The following is a 16,215-nucleotide window of genomic DNA, read 5'->3' as shown; positions in this document are numbered from 1 at the left end:
CCCGCTCCAGTGATTCCCTGTATAAGAAACCTATTTTTTTCCCAAAAAGGGGGGGGGGCGGTCACCCTGGGCCCTCTAAATCCGCCTGGGGGGCCTGATGGACATAAAAAGGAGGGGTCGCCTGCTCCAATCACGCTTCAGTGATTCCCTATACAATCAATCATTTTTTCACACGAAAGGAGGTGGCGGCTCCCCTAGCCCCGCCCCTCATCTGATTCTGCCTATGCAAAATTCATTGATTACAAAAAAAAGAAAATGTGGTATGATTGCCCTGTTGAGACAACTCTCCATAAAAGACCAAAATGACACAAACATTAACAACTATAGTTCACCGTGCGGCCTTCAACAACGATCAAACCCCATACCGCATACTCAGCTTTAAAAGGCCCCGAAATGACAATGTAAAACAATTCAATCGAGAAAACTAGCAGCCTTATTTATGTACAAATAATGAACGAAAAACAAATATGTAACACATAAACAAAAGACAACCAATGAATTACAGGCTCCTTTCTTAAATGGGCATAACATACTAAATGTATGTTCATATTGATTGATAACAAAACTTTACATACTTTAAACTACGCTCTAAATGCCCGCGATTTCGCGGATGTGTTCTAGTATATATTGATAGAAGCAAGGATAGCTACACGTTCAATAGTCGTAAATCTACGTAGCACTACGTAGCATTATTTAGATACTACGATGTTGAACGGAACCCTGGCTTATTATTAATTTTTATACACCGCATATATATACTCTTAGTATAAATAAAGATCATCAGTGGTAATTTGTAACAATCATAACAGTAGGAAGACCAAAATTAATTAAGAAGTTAAGGACTAAAACATAAAAACCTAAAGTTCCGAAAGGCTGTGCCAAAATTAAAATTTATATTAATTTGCAAATGAGGGACGACAAATGGTGACGAAGACAAAAGCAATCAAAACCAAGGAGTAAACAAAGACTCACAAAACCAAAGGACATTTACATCAACAGTTATTAATAATAATTAAGAAACAACACGAACTCCACTAAAAACTGGGAGTGAAATCAGGTGCTCAGCAAGGGTAAGCATTTCCTGCACCGTATGCGGCACCCGTCGTGTTATTTCTTTGTTCAGTTCGGTAAGGATGGAAGGTAATTATGACTGAGGAAGATTATCAGATATGATTTCTGACACACTTTTGTCATAATGGTCAATCAACTCATGATGGCGACCGTAAAATTTATCGAAGTTCACAAAGTTAAGGCCAACAGATATAAGATAAATGGGTATGTTTTTTTTCACAACCAATTTAACTTGACGATCATATAGTGTGTCTGACATTCATTGTATGCTAAAAGTGCTGTCGAGCGATTAGTCAACACAATTCATAACTTGAAAAAAATCGAAAATAGGTCACGATTTTGTAGTTACGAAAAGTTGAAAATATGTCTTTTCGTCTGTTTGAAATTATTCTATAATGGTCAACGAAATCATAATGGCCATGTTTATCTTTTCGAATCGACGATTTCATGTTTTGCAAATTTTAGTTCAAAAGCTTCATCGTATGCAACAGTCTATTAAAGACTCCATAAACGATCAAATATGCTATTTTAAAATTTCCAAATTAAAATGAAATTGTGAATTGAAGTTACATTTGCTAAATAATTCAATACTCAAAAAGTAAATTAAATTTTATCAGTATTGTTTGAGTATTGTGTTAAGCAAGCATGTCAAACGAGAATTACATAGGTGTCAAATTTTCTTTAATCGATTATTACATAAAAGGCTTTTTACACGACAAAATTGTGCCACTAATGATGCCTTACCAGTGGGTATGGTCCCCCGTTGGCATTTTAATTATTATTTTTGAACATTATCACAAACTTGAACGTTTGCGAATATTGATGGTTATTCATAATATTTCAATCTCATTTAAGAAAAGTTACACCCAATTGCTAGAATTGATTTAGTTGTAACGGTCCTATAAGTCTTCACAATAATTATAAAACAACATTTGATCTAGGGTCGATTTTATTTTATATGGAACATTAAATTCTATAATTCAAAATCACTTTTTCAGCTTATCAAACTTGTGATTAAGGAAGTTTTTAAAAATAAAATAAAAAAATATTTTAAAAATAAAGTATAGAAATAGAAGTATGCATGCATCTTTATAGACTAGACTTCGAATACCCCTGATTCTATGTTTACTTGCTCAATACTTTAGTTTTTATCATCGTCAAGAAAGGCACATAGAATGCAGCAGTCTGATTTGAATTCCGAATGGTCTTTAAATTTCATCAACCGAATTGTAGCGCTCACCATCAGTATCAACTATTTCAAATAAAACCCGAAATATACTTTTAAAAATAAAAGTAAAAAAAGTAAACAGGTGTGGAATAATAGACTTATTGAAGAAGGTTCTTAAAATTGAACACATGAACACTTTTTATACAGAAATAAGAAGTGTTATGATAGCAAATAAGACAACTTTAGTCTAAATTCCACAAATAAAGAAAGTCGGTAAGATCATATTAGGTCACTAGCACACTATGTCACTAATAGTACCAGGCGACGCCAATAAATATACAAAAAATGGACTAAATAGTAATAGTAATAATTTACAAATATAAGAACAATTTAACGCGCTTTTAAGATAACAAACAACGTCGGTACTTAGAATCTGTACATCAAAACCACCCGACAGCTGCACCGTGTGACCATACGACAATTTTCATAAAACATGAGCGGTATGTATAAGTACAGAGCCACATCAAACAGATATTTCCATATATGAAATAAAGAGTAAAGCTAAATAATGTTAAAAGTACGATGTCTCATATGTAAAGAAGTATTAATGAAATAAATAATAATTAAAAAAATAAGGGAAAAATAAATCACAAAAATACTGAAATCCGAAGTAAATTAAAAAAGAAAAGACTCTAATCAAATGGCAAAACCAAAAGCTCAAACCTAGTATCAAACGAATAGACAACTGTCATATTCCAGACTTGGTACAGGCATTTTATATGTAGAACATGGTGGATCAAACCTGGTTGTTAAGCTAGCAAACAGTCGCATCAAATTATATTATATTGACAACGATGTGTGAACAAAAAAGACAGCCATAATAGGTAAAAATGTAAAAAAAAGTAGGCTAACAACAGTTAAAATTGGGTTATAATCTGAATCACAAGAAAAATATACGAATATGTAACAAAGACGCACAAAATAGCAATCATATAATCATAAATTAAAGACACAAATACGAGAATTAACATAGAAGAATCAAACAATGACGGGATGTAGAAGTACCGAGCAACGCCAAATGGATATCAACGAAAACAAACTAAACAATTAAAGTAATATTCAGAAAGACAAATTAAAAAATAGTTTAACACGTTATGAAGATGGTTGAAAACCTCAGTACAAAGAATCTATAAATCAAGACCATCGTGTATCATATATGAAGTTGATACGGAAAATTAATCAACAAGGCGCTGGTATTTTCCGGTGAACGTTTTTTTGAGGGGAAAAAATTGCGGACGTTCCTTGACATACTCCTGGCTCATCAACTTTCTTCTAAGACACTGGTGACGTTTTAAAAAGTCTGAATACGAGCTGCAAGCTCTTTAATACCGAACAAGTTGGGAAATGTATATCCCATATACAGGTGAAGTTGCTATAGAGGGGAGGGAAATTGATAATTTTAAATTAAGATACTCTCGTTTGTCATAGATTGTGGTACTGAGATGACCGTGTATTTCAAATTCGGGACAAATTTCTAAAAATGAGACGGAAAATATAAACTCATCATAGATACCAGGACTAGATTTTGTATGTACGCCAGACGCGCGTTTCGTCTAGTAAAGGCTCATCAGTGACACTCGAATCCAAAAAACTTCAAAAGGCCAGATAAAGTACGAAGTTGAAGAGCATTGAGGACCAAAGTTCCTAAAAGTTTTGCCAAATACAGCTAAGGTAATCTATGACTGAGATAGAAAAGCCTTAGTAAAGTGTCTGTTGTTGCTTTAATTTCAATTTCGAGGGGATATATCAATGGAATCCAATAAGGAAAGTTTGGATTGGAAATGGACAGAACATTATCTCTTTGTCTGAAAGCGAATTTAATGACATAGCTTCTTTGATCTTGTTGTTTTTGAGAGTGTCTAAACGAACTCCGATTCATATGACTGCAACCTCCATGTTGAATCCGTATTGTATGTTATGATGAAATCGCATTTTGCTATAGACCACATGTAAAATCCTCTATTAGTTCTTTATAACGTTTTGTCTCATTAAAATAATGAACCCAAGTTTTTTGTTACATGTTGTGTGTGTGTGTGTGTGTGTAATGTACATCACAAATGTACTAGCTAATAACAGAGATGATTATTCATTTCCCATTGTTAAATATCAATTTTTAGATGGTGAATTTCCCTTGTCACCATCTTATAATACATATGTATTTATATATCCCAATTTGTTTTAAAAAAATCGCCTGTGTATGTAACAACATATTTAATTTAATTTAAAAGGAAAAAAATCTAATACATTACTGAAAAGTTATTTACAGAAGAGTTTTGGAATTTCGCTATCACAAACTAGTAAACACATTTAATAAATTGAATCATCGATACAAGGACATCAGTCATAAACATAAATGAAAAAACAGGCATCCTATACGTTCAGGTATTTTGCATCCAATATTTTATGATAATATTCTTTACAGTTAAAGTTATGTTTTACGTATTTCTAGGTCTTACTAACTTGCTGATCAATTTTAGTGAATGAAGTTTCTCTCTATCGATCATAGTTTCTGAAAATAAGATTAAAGGGTTTTCAAGGGCAATAAATCCTATAAGGCATCAACGGACGACTACGCTCTTCCCACTTAATGATTTATTATACTTTGCTTAACATTTCTGTTGTTTAAAATTTCTCTTCATTTATAACATTCCTCAAGATAATGACAAAAAAAAAAAAAAAAATACATGAACGTTATAATGTCAAGGGTAATAATTCTGAATCGTCTTAAAATTGAAATGGAATTCATCTTGATTTCAATTATGACCAACGATTACGTTTGCATTATTAGATTTTAGTAACTATTACAGTTACTTGTTTATATTGAAAGAACACATTAAAAATGATTCGTTACGCACCCTTTCATCAAACAAGGTAGCACGTATATTATTTCTCTATATACATGATAGGATAAAAAGTATATTTATAGATCATTATAATTATATTTATCAAAGTTGTACATATATCGATGCTAGTTTGTTTTGTTTGGTAAGGAACATGTGTTTATGCTATTTATAGAAAGGTATGTTTGATTGGATATATATGCGGGGAGAATTTCATGCACGGGTGGTTTGATAGTAGTTAAAGTCATTCGACTCATTGCAGTCAAGTGCTCTAGATGCTTTTTTTCGAATTTTTACAATTTAATATTCAACTTAGTATGGGAAATTCTGAGAATGAAGAGAACCAGGTTTAATCCACCATTTTCTACATTTGAAAATGCCTGTACCAAGTCAGGAATATGACCGTTTGTGTTCATTCGTTTTTGATGCGTTTTGTTATTTAATTTTGCCATGTGATTATGGACTTTCCTAATTGATTTTCCTCTGAGTTCAGTATTTTTGTGATTTTACTTTTTTCTTATACCCGTAGAAAATACCAATGCAACTGTTACTAGTGCTACTGATCGTAGTTTTGGTGTCTACTAGAAAAACACTGTAACCAAATCCACAGATATCTGTTTTGGTTGTCAGACGATGGGTCACTGGAGACGAAACTGTTCAAAGTTTAACAACCCAACAAGTTGAGGACGAAGATATGAATGATAAATATTATTTTGATATTGTTGACAGTGTTAAACGTCATTTAAAAGAGTTGTTAAATACTTTACAACTTGATTCATATGAATATGAGCAATTCTAACATGACGTCCTTCAAACGCTTTTAGTACACACCCGTGGTAAAATTTGAATATATTTCATGGGCTGTTCCGATCGTACTCCCACGTCATATGCTTTTTTATGAATGAGTTTCGCGACGTCATAATACGATGACGTTAGAATATGAGCATTTTACGGGAAAATAGTTGCTTGAAAAACCGAAAATCATCACAACATGGCAACGTAAACAAACGATGCTAAAATGTGTTATAAGCCATATTTGTTTAAACATTTAAGACATGTAAGTAAATTATCATTTAAAATAATTCAAAACTATCTATATGCGTTATTTTAAATAGTTTAAGCATGTCACTAATTCAGTTTACTCCGTTCTTTTACGCCAATTTAATAGTGCGTTTATTTATGGGAATGGCAAATATTTGCCTCCACCTAGAGCGCTTCGATCCAAAAGAATTGGCGTATTTGACCTATTAGAATCGAAATAATTCATGGGGGCTTGAATATATCTAGATTTTACCACGGGTTGTCCCTTTATGCCGATATTTTACCCCTCGCTATCGCTCAGGGTAAAATATTTGTCATAAAGGGCCAACCCGTGGTAAAATCACGATATATTCAAGCCCCCATGAATTATTTCTTAATTAATTTGTGTACAATCTGTAAAAGGTAGACGGAAGAAAAAAAAGAAAAAAAAAAAGATTTCGATAAATGAAAAATGATAGAAGCAAATTCATATGTGTAATACATTATTTTAAACGGATATGCTATTCCTGTCTTTTCAAAACAATAAAGCTGATATTGATAATGCAAAAAAATGTATCACCAGCTATTGCTGATCTTTTGTTTAATGATTGTATTGAAGAAGTTTAAACCAGACCTCATGTTATAAATCCGTTGACAATTTCGATACTAGTATATGCTTTCCCTTTTATTAGTGCATACGAGTCACCTCACCACCTCACCTATCCTCTTCATGCCGGTCGGCATTTAAGGCCCTGATACATTCTTTCCATTTTACACGGTCTTTAGCTGCTGTTCTTGCTGTAGCCCAGCTGTTCCATCCAAGTGATGTTCTTTCAGTCTCTACAGTCCGTCTCCAGGTGGTTTTGGGACGTCCAACTTTTCTCATACGAGTAATTAGTGATAATGGACGTCATACCAAACTCCGAATTATACACCAGAAACTAAAATTAAAAATCATACAAGACTAACAAAGGCCAGAGGCCCTAACTTGGGACAGGCGCAAACATGCTGCGGGTTTAAACATGTTGTTTTTGTGTTCTAAACCCTCCCCTATACCTCTAGCAAAAGAGAAAAAACCAAACGTTTAACAATACGCACAGTAAAACTCGGTTTAAGAAACTGAATTTATTTTAGATCGCGGTGAGTGTGGTGCGATCGTGGTCTAGTGGGACTGGGGCTTTTAATGGGATAATTTTTGTCCTCAATCCTCTTCAACTTCGTACTTAATTTGGCCTTTTCAACATTATCTTATTCGAACCTCACTGTTGTTGTTTTTTGTATACAAAACGCGTGTTTGGCGTAAATGTAAAATTTCAATCTTGGTATCTATGATGAGTTTATTTGAATAGTCGGCCTCATATCTTGACTTAACTCTAGATAATGACAATGAGGGTCGGTTGAAAACATAACTTTACGACAAAAGAGATAATTTCAGCTTTCTAATTGCGAACTTTCCATTTCTAAGTAGCAATATACCAGCAGCACCTGCATACGGGGTATATATCTTCCAATTTATACGATATTCCCGTGCTTGCATTTTCTATCATGATGTTCTTGATAGAGGGTTGCTGCTCACAAGGAAGCTATTAAACCAAGAGTTCCAAAATTCATGGTGAAGTTGAAATTATCCCTCCGTAAATTTACGGACGCCATCACGAGTTGGTTGACCGGTTATGGAATAACCGTTTCACAAATGATATCGGATATGTTCCTCACGTCGTAAATACAATCTCCTTCCCTTCATGAATGTGATCTACCGAATTAGACTATTTACCGGATTTGTTATCACATAAGCAACACGACGGGTTCCACATGTGGAGCAGGATCTTCTTACCCTTCTGGAACAACTGGTTGAGATCACCCCTAGTTTTTTGGTTTGGTTCGTGTTGTTTATTCTTTAGTTTTCTATGTTGTGTCATGTGTAATATTATTTGTCTGTTTGTCTTTTTCATTTTAAGTTATGGTGTTGTCTGTTTATTTTAGATTTATGAGTTTGACTGCCCCTTTGGTATATTTCGTCCCTCTTCTTAAACGCAAAACTAAGTTTTCTGTCACGTTTTATTGTACCTACTTTTTGATTTTAATTGACTTAATGACATTTATGAAACCTGTATCTATTTTTCTTGTTATATTGAGGACCCATATCAAACCAATAACTGTAGCTATTTTACCAAGCTCTTTGTAGTTGCGAGCTGATTATGGCACTATTTTAAGAATTCTTTGCCGATTTGTGATGATCGTGCACATTAAAGTAGGCATTAATTTGACCGTTATACTGAAGTGCTTTGTTATTGCTTGTGTTAGTTTAATGACATATGCGGTCATAAAATCAAAAGAGGAAAGGGATGGAGTACACATATATCTGGTTTAACCTCTTAACATATTCTACCTCTCAAAGACAGGCTATCGGTACTATATGTTGTGCGTTCTTGTTTATTTTTTTTCCCCGAAGGATTTGAATGATGGGTTTTATGAGTTTTGTAATACTTTGCATTATTATTGACGATTTCTGTTATACCTTATTTTTTACTTAACATGAAGTATATCAATGTTTTCTGCTGTGAAATTGTATAAAAATGAAAGGGTTTTATGAAATAATTGAAAATCTTAAAATGATATTTCATGAAGTGCAATTGACAATGCATTACTCTTAAAGGTTATACCGCCTTCTATCTTTGGATGTGCAATTATTATAATAGTGTTAGCAGTACAATGTATGTTGTGTCAGGTAATTTGATTATACTGTAAACATTAGACAAAAAACATCAATACCATTTGGAAAATAGATATTTTAATATTTATTAATATAGATGTTTTAATATGTATTTCTGTTTTATACAAATTTTAGTAACGACTTAAGTACAACTTAAAATACCAATTACAAATAACAACAAATTAATATATAGCTACAAGGTAAACTTTTTATTAAAGAAAACCGGATTCAAAAACTTATAGAGGTGCTAATTTTTTTACCTCACGGTTACATTGCAGGAAGTTTAACGTATATGAATGAATTGTTTACTAATTTTATCTTTGTTTCGTTTATATAAGGTTTTTATTGATAAAACATCACTTACAATGGTTCTTTTTTTGTAGGAGAAAAACAAAGAAAACCACAGAGACAGGAAGCAGTGTTAAAGATTCATCACCATGTTCTAGTACTCATTTATAGAAAATGAGACGATATACCACATATTTCCATATACTCGTAGAGGAGTAATTTTTCCGAAGTATAATTTCATGGAGAAGTCTTCAAATGCGACCAAAATAGATCCGATTAAAGTCAATATTTAGTATCTTAATTATAATTTGATAAAAGTGGTAACATTCAATGTGAAATTATTAAGTAACGTCGAAGCATCATGTTGATACAGAATAAACTACTGGAGTATTTTGCATAATAAGTATGATGAATACATACACATATATCACCTCGTACAATAACTGAACAATTTAAGTGTAAATTTTTATTAGAAATTTGAATAAACTTTTAAGGTGGTACCCAACACCTTGACTTTAAAATTAAAAAAAATAAATCCCAAAACTTGAATCAATCACTTTCTTGGAAATATTGGTTGGATATATAGCAGTTTGACAATCACTGATTTTGATCATTGAGAAGCCTAACATTTCATTAACAAAACATTTAGCTGATTTCACAGAATTTTCTCCCTGTAGTGTTAGGCACATGTACCTTTGTATGTTTCAAAGTGTGTGTACGTAGATTACTATTAAAGCAAAGTACATAACTATAATTATGCATCGTCAAACATCGTCTCCTCGGATTTAAATGTTCAAAATATAAAATCTCATTTCATTTCATCTAATCGCGTAGTGTTATAAACTATTTTTGGATTCTCATAAATTCTACATATAACGTTTGGACTAGTTTTAATATCGGTCTATTACTGTAATTTATTCTAACATACTTTTGATTTTTTTAACCCTGTATGCTTACATTGCCTATGTAAATTTTAAAACTGTTTGTATTCACATTGAACGACAAATTTATGTGACGTATAAAATTTTCTGACGTCAGACACTCAAATCAATTAATATGTTCGTAGATAGAAGATGTTTTTGTGTTTGGTTGAATTTTCCCCTTTTAAAATTGTTATACGATGATGACTGATGTACCCATATTTTGACTATTTTATTAATTGTGACTGTTAATTTAACGCATCATGTAAATATAACGGAATTTGATGAGACTGTTATTAAAGTGAGAGGGTTAGCGCTATAGAACCAGGTTTAATCCACCATTTTCTACATTTGAAAATGCCTGTACCAAGTCAGGAATATGACAGTTCTTGTCCATTCGTTTTTGATGCGTTTTGTTATTTGATTTTGCCATGTGATTATGGACTTTCCCAATTGATTTTCCTCTGAGTTCAGTATTTTTGTGATTTTACTTTTTATATACTTTACGATATGTTCATTTTGTCAAAACCACTATTCCTCCCTTTTTTCTTCAAATATGACAGTACTAGACTCATAACTGAGTTAGTACTAAAATGAACAAGATAACGGATACCACATGTTGCCCAGTGTCTGGTGACCATGGCAAGGCACCTAGGACCACCCACTATTTTACGTGGGATAATAATCACTTGTGTTGATATGTCTTTTGAATGAGTTAAGACATTTCAATAGATATTTTATGGTGTGTCTTTCTTTGTTGTAATGTTACACTATTGTTTACAGTAAGGGTCGAAGGTTGGTACATATGTAAACGTCTAAACCCGCTGCATTTGTTTGCACCTATCCTTATTCAGGAATCTGATGTTCAGTAGTTGTCGTTTGTTGATGTATTTCATACTAGTAAGTGTTTTTCATTTCTCGCTTTTTATATAGATCAGAGTTTTGGTTTTTTCGTTTGAATGGTTTTAAACTAGTCATGTGTTGTCTCATTGGCACTCATACCACATCTTCTGATATTTATAATGGTATTTATTCTTTGCTCGTTATGTTGTGTTTAAAACTTGTGTGTACTGATTTAATGTTTGGTCATTGTTTTCGTTTTTTGCAACTGTGAAATGCATGTTATAAATTTTTCATCGACTTATATGTTTGAATATCCTTTGGTATATTTGCCTCCGTTTTACATGGGATATTTCTTTTTATGAAGTGCAAACATTCTGTATGTCAAAAGATGAAGGCACACTTATTAATCTGATCATCTTGGAAGTTATGACTCGCTCTAGATATGCCAACAATTTTGTCAAAAGATGTCTCTTGTAAATCATTTAGATTATAATGAAAATATAATGCATTTCAAAATAAGATCAGACTCTGTTGAATCTTCATTTATATTTATAAATAAAACCGTTGCAATGTTCAGTTTTGTATGGTAAAAAAAGAGAACAAACGAAGATTTAGAGTGTACTTCCTTGAAAAATACTAAAAGGCCAAAAGTTCAAAGATTTGCAATCAACATCATATAGTAGCCATGGGGTTGTAAGTTTGTTTTCAATCTATGAGTTTGAATATCCCTCTGGTATCTTTCGTTCCTCTTTTACATTTTATAATGATTGAATATTTTTCACAACAAGTATAGAAATCATAGTACCCTGTTCTTGTAGTAAAGTTCATGACAATATTTTAGAGAGAGAACCATAAATAAAGATTATATTTCACCTCATCATTAAAATTTAAATTATATAAAAAAAAATTTAGATACATCTTTTTTTATCAAAATGTCTCTTGCTGATATCAATACATCATAGAAGTCTCAACAGTAGCGTACAGAATAACGTCAACATAATTTATTTTCAATAAAAGTTAAAGTTTTATAATTTCCCCTTTTTGTATCCATTCCAACGATTACAGTTATTCAGATACTGAAAACTGCTGTATACTTTGTTTAGCGTAGAATAAACTTACTTGTAGTGTTCTATGAATTTTTTATTTTTTTTTCATCTGCAATTGCATTTGCTGTAATGCAAAAATTAAGACAACAGTAGTATACCGCTGTACGAAACTCATACATCGATTGAAAAAAATAAAAATAAAACACCAACAACTGGGGGAAACGCATCAAATATAAGAGAACAACTATGTACACAACAGACACACAACATTTAAATGTAACACTCACAGAAACGAACTCTAATATAACAATGGTCATTTTCCCGACTTGTTACAGGTTATTTTAATAAAAAAAAACTGATAGGTTAATCCTGGTTTTGTGGCATGCCAAACCTCCCGCTTTAATGACAATGTTAAATATAACATTAAAATGACAACATTACATGCTAGGACTACAATATTAATACAAATAAATGTCGGAAAATATAGCCCAAAGAAACATACGAATAATAGCTAACAAAATATATCTGGTTTAAAAGTGAATACGCGAGACATGCGATTCGTCCAACCAAGACTCACCAGTGACGCTCAGATGAAAAAAGTTCGAAAGCCAAAACAAGTACAAAGTTGAAGAGCACTGTAGACCAAAAGTTCCAAAAAGTTGTGACCAATACGACTAAGGTTTTCTGCCTGGGAAAAGAACATCCTTATTATTGAGAATAATTCATATTTTTGCAAGCAGTAAATCTTATAAAATGTATATATAAGAGATATACATGATGAAATCGAATTGGTGACTAACTACAAAATAAAAGGGCTACATAACATAAATAACTAACACCAGCACATACAAATATACAGCCGAGTTAGCTAAAGCCATCAACGCACTTGGTGACGTCACATTTGACTTTCTAAAAAAAAGATTTCCCAAAAATTAGACAGAATTAGAATAAAATTCAAGATTAGATTTGCAAGACTGAAAAAACTTTTATTAATTAACAATGAAAATTACAAAACTTATTAATATAAAATTTAAGTAGTAATTAGATAACAAATTACATCATCTGGCTATGTCGGTGTTTCTTCTGAATCAAACTGTACACCGAATATATAGTATAAATTTCGTTCATTTAAACTTAGTTTCTTTTTTGTACTAGACTTAACAAAAGACCGTACTACGTTGTAGGTTTTTCTTTTACAAATTATTACTTCAGTGGAGATTTGTCTCATTGGAACTAGTATTCATACCGCATATTTTTATATCTTTAAACTTGGAACATCGGTAACATAATTAAGTCTTAGATTCTTGATTTTTTATTAGTTGTTGGTGGCTTTGAACTAGCTGTCAGATAACTGAGAATGCTCTCTGATCTGTACCTTGTGTTTTTTGTTGTTGTTGGGATGTACAAGTACCCGGCCACGTCCACTGGTTAGGGCAGGGTTGGGATCCCGCTAATATGTTTAACCCCATAACATTCTGTATGTATGTGGCTGTCCCAAGCCAGGAGTCCGTAGTTCAGTGGTTGTCGTTTGTTAATGTGTAACATATTTGTTTTTAGTTCATTTATTGTACATGATTAAGGCCGTTAGTTTTCTCGTTTGAAATGTTTTACAATGCCATTTCGGGGTCTATGATAGCTGTTTATGCGGGTTGGCTTTGCTCATTGTTGAAGACCATACAAATTAATAAAAAAAATTTTTTGCATGGTGTTGTAGATAATTGCAACGACAACACAAATTAGTAAGCGTTTGTTTTTTACAGATACATTTATCCCTTCGAAGTCAAAATATTTGATTGTATGTTGATTATTCTTTAAAAAATAAACAACAGAAAATTATGAAAAATAACCAGTCATCTTATTTTTCGTTTTAACAATGATCATCACTGATATTGTATAGTTATATACAAATGACTCAAGAATTTGTAAACGTGAGACTCTTGTAAAAAAAATTCTAACGGCTGAATTTATATAAAACATAACCTAAAAATTACCTTGGCAAACAGCAACGTACGTACAATGTATATGTATATTTTATACATGCTGTTGATCAGCATTTCATTTTTTTATTCATCTCTTGGCGTCCGTCGTCCGTCGTCGTCCTCCTGCGTCCGGGGCTAGTTTTTACAAAAAATCTACCCTCTGAAACTACTGGGCCAAATTTAACGAAACTTGGCCACACTCATCATTGGGGTATCTAGTTTAAAAATGTGTCCGATGACCCAGCCAACCAACCAAAATGGCCGCCATGGCTAAAAAAAGGACATAGGGGTGAAATTCAGTTTTTGGCTTATAACTCAAAAACCAAAGCATTAAGAGCAAATCTGACAGGAAGTAAAATTGTTGATCAGGTCAAGATTTATCTGCTCTAGAATTTTCAGATGAATCAGATACTCGATTGTTAGGTTGCTGTCCCTGAATTGGTAATTTTAAGTAAATTTCGCTGTTTTTTTGTTATTATTTTTGATATTATTATAGATAGAGATAAACTGTAAACAGCAATAATGTACAGCAAAGTAAGAACTAAAAATAAGTCAACATATCCAGAATAGTCAATTGACCTAAGAAGTTATTACGCTTCATAGTCAATTTTTAACAATTTTCATAAAAATTAGTAGATTTTCCACAAACTACTGTTATAGATAGAGTTAGTTTTAAGCAGCAAGAATGTTTAGTAAAGTAAGATCTACAAACACATCACCAAAACACAATTTTTTCATGAATCCATATGTGTCCATTGTTTAATATTTACATAGACCAAGGTGAGCGACACAGGCTCTTTATAACCTTTAGTGTAAATTTTTACAAAATATTTTCCTCTGTGTAACTTAATGGCCAAGTTAATTATAGATAGAGAAAATTGTGAGTAGCAAGAATATTCAGTTAAGTAAGATATAAAAAAAAACCATCACCATCATCAAAACAAAATTTTGTCATGAATCCATCTGTGTCCTTTGTTTGATACATGTATGCACATATACCAAGGTTATCGACACAGGCTCTTAAGAGCCTCTATTATTTTTATATTCACCGCTAAAAGAGTCAAAATTGTTTATTTATCGAACAAATATGTTGTTGGTACTTGATGAATATCTATTTCAGTGTTACTTTTCAAATTGTGTTTTATTTGAAACACTCTTAGTTAAAGGAAGACATTTTTTAAATTTGTATTCAATTTAACTAGTTATCATTTAAACTTAACCAAATTGAAACAAACTGCAAAAAAACGGAAGTAACTATGAATATATTTCAGTTAGAAATCTAATTTCCGTGAAGGCATCATTGTAATTGGTGTCATGGGGGTAAATGGTACATTATCTAGTGGTTTTATCGCACTATCAAGACATACCGATAAGTTATTTTTCATGATCTGCATGAACATCAATGGAAACGTTGACAGTAGTTCGACCAGTAGCATTGGTTTCATATATCTCTGTCAAGTTACATTTGTAGCTTGTATTTGTTACTGTGAGAGGATAACTTTAATAATCTCTGTAGTACATGTATTTATAACAGATATGCATAGCGCACGACTCATTTAAGTTATTGTGACCTTTCCTGTATAATTTGTTTTGAAGTTTCTGATCTGTGTCATGACACCCTTATACTATCACTCATTAAGCTTGCACATATTATGGCGTCGAGCACCATTGACGATACATTGCTTGTCGAAATAGGCGTCTTTGTGCAGAAATAAACTAGTACCGTTTAAGTCGTTTAAGTCAGTACTGGGTCGATGCTTCTGCTGGTTGATTGAAAGTTCATGCAAGTATAACTACCTCAATAGTCAGCACTTCGGTACTTGTATGGAAATTTTAAAAAATCAATTCCCCCCACCTTAGTAGCAATATACCAACTTCACCTGCATATGGGAAATACCTACGGTATTCAAGAGCTTACAGCTCCTACTCAGACTTCAGTGTCTGAGAAGAAAATTGACGAACCACGGATATGGCAAAGAACGTCTCGTCCTTTTTCTAAAAAAGTTCATCGGAAGGTACCAAGAACTTGTTGATAAATATTCCGTATCAAATTCACAAATAATACAAAATGGTCTCAGTGAAGTATAGATTTTGCGTACTGACGTGTGTAATCATCTAAATAACGTGTTATAATATTCTTTTATTTGTCTTTATTAATATAACTTTTACTGTTAAGTCAGTTTTTTTGAGATATTCATTTGACGTGACTCTGTGCTTATGTATACCATCATACTTTGAACGATAAAATTATTTTATTTATTAATATT

The sequence above is a fragment of the Mytilus trossulus genome, chromosome 14 (assembly GCF_036588685.1).
Source record: "Mytilus trossulus isolate FHL-02 chromosome 14, PNRI_Mtr1.1.1.hap1, whole genome shotgun sequence".
Taxonomy (NCBI): domain Eukaryota; kingdom Metazoa; phylum Mollusca; class Bivalvia; order Mytilida; family Mytilidae; genus Mytilus; species Mytilus trossulus.
The sequence above is the reverse complement of the archived record's forward strand: the minus strand, read 5'-3'. Positions refer to the sequence as shown.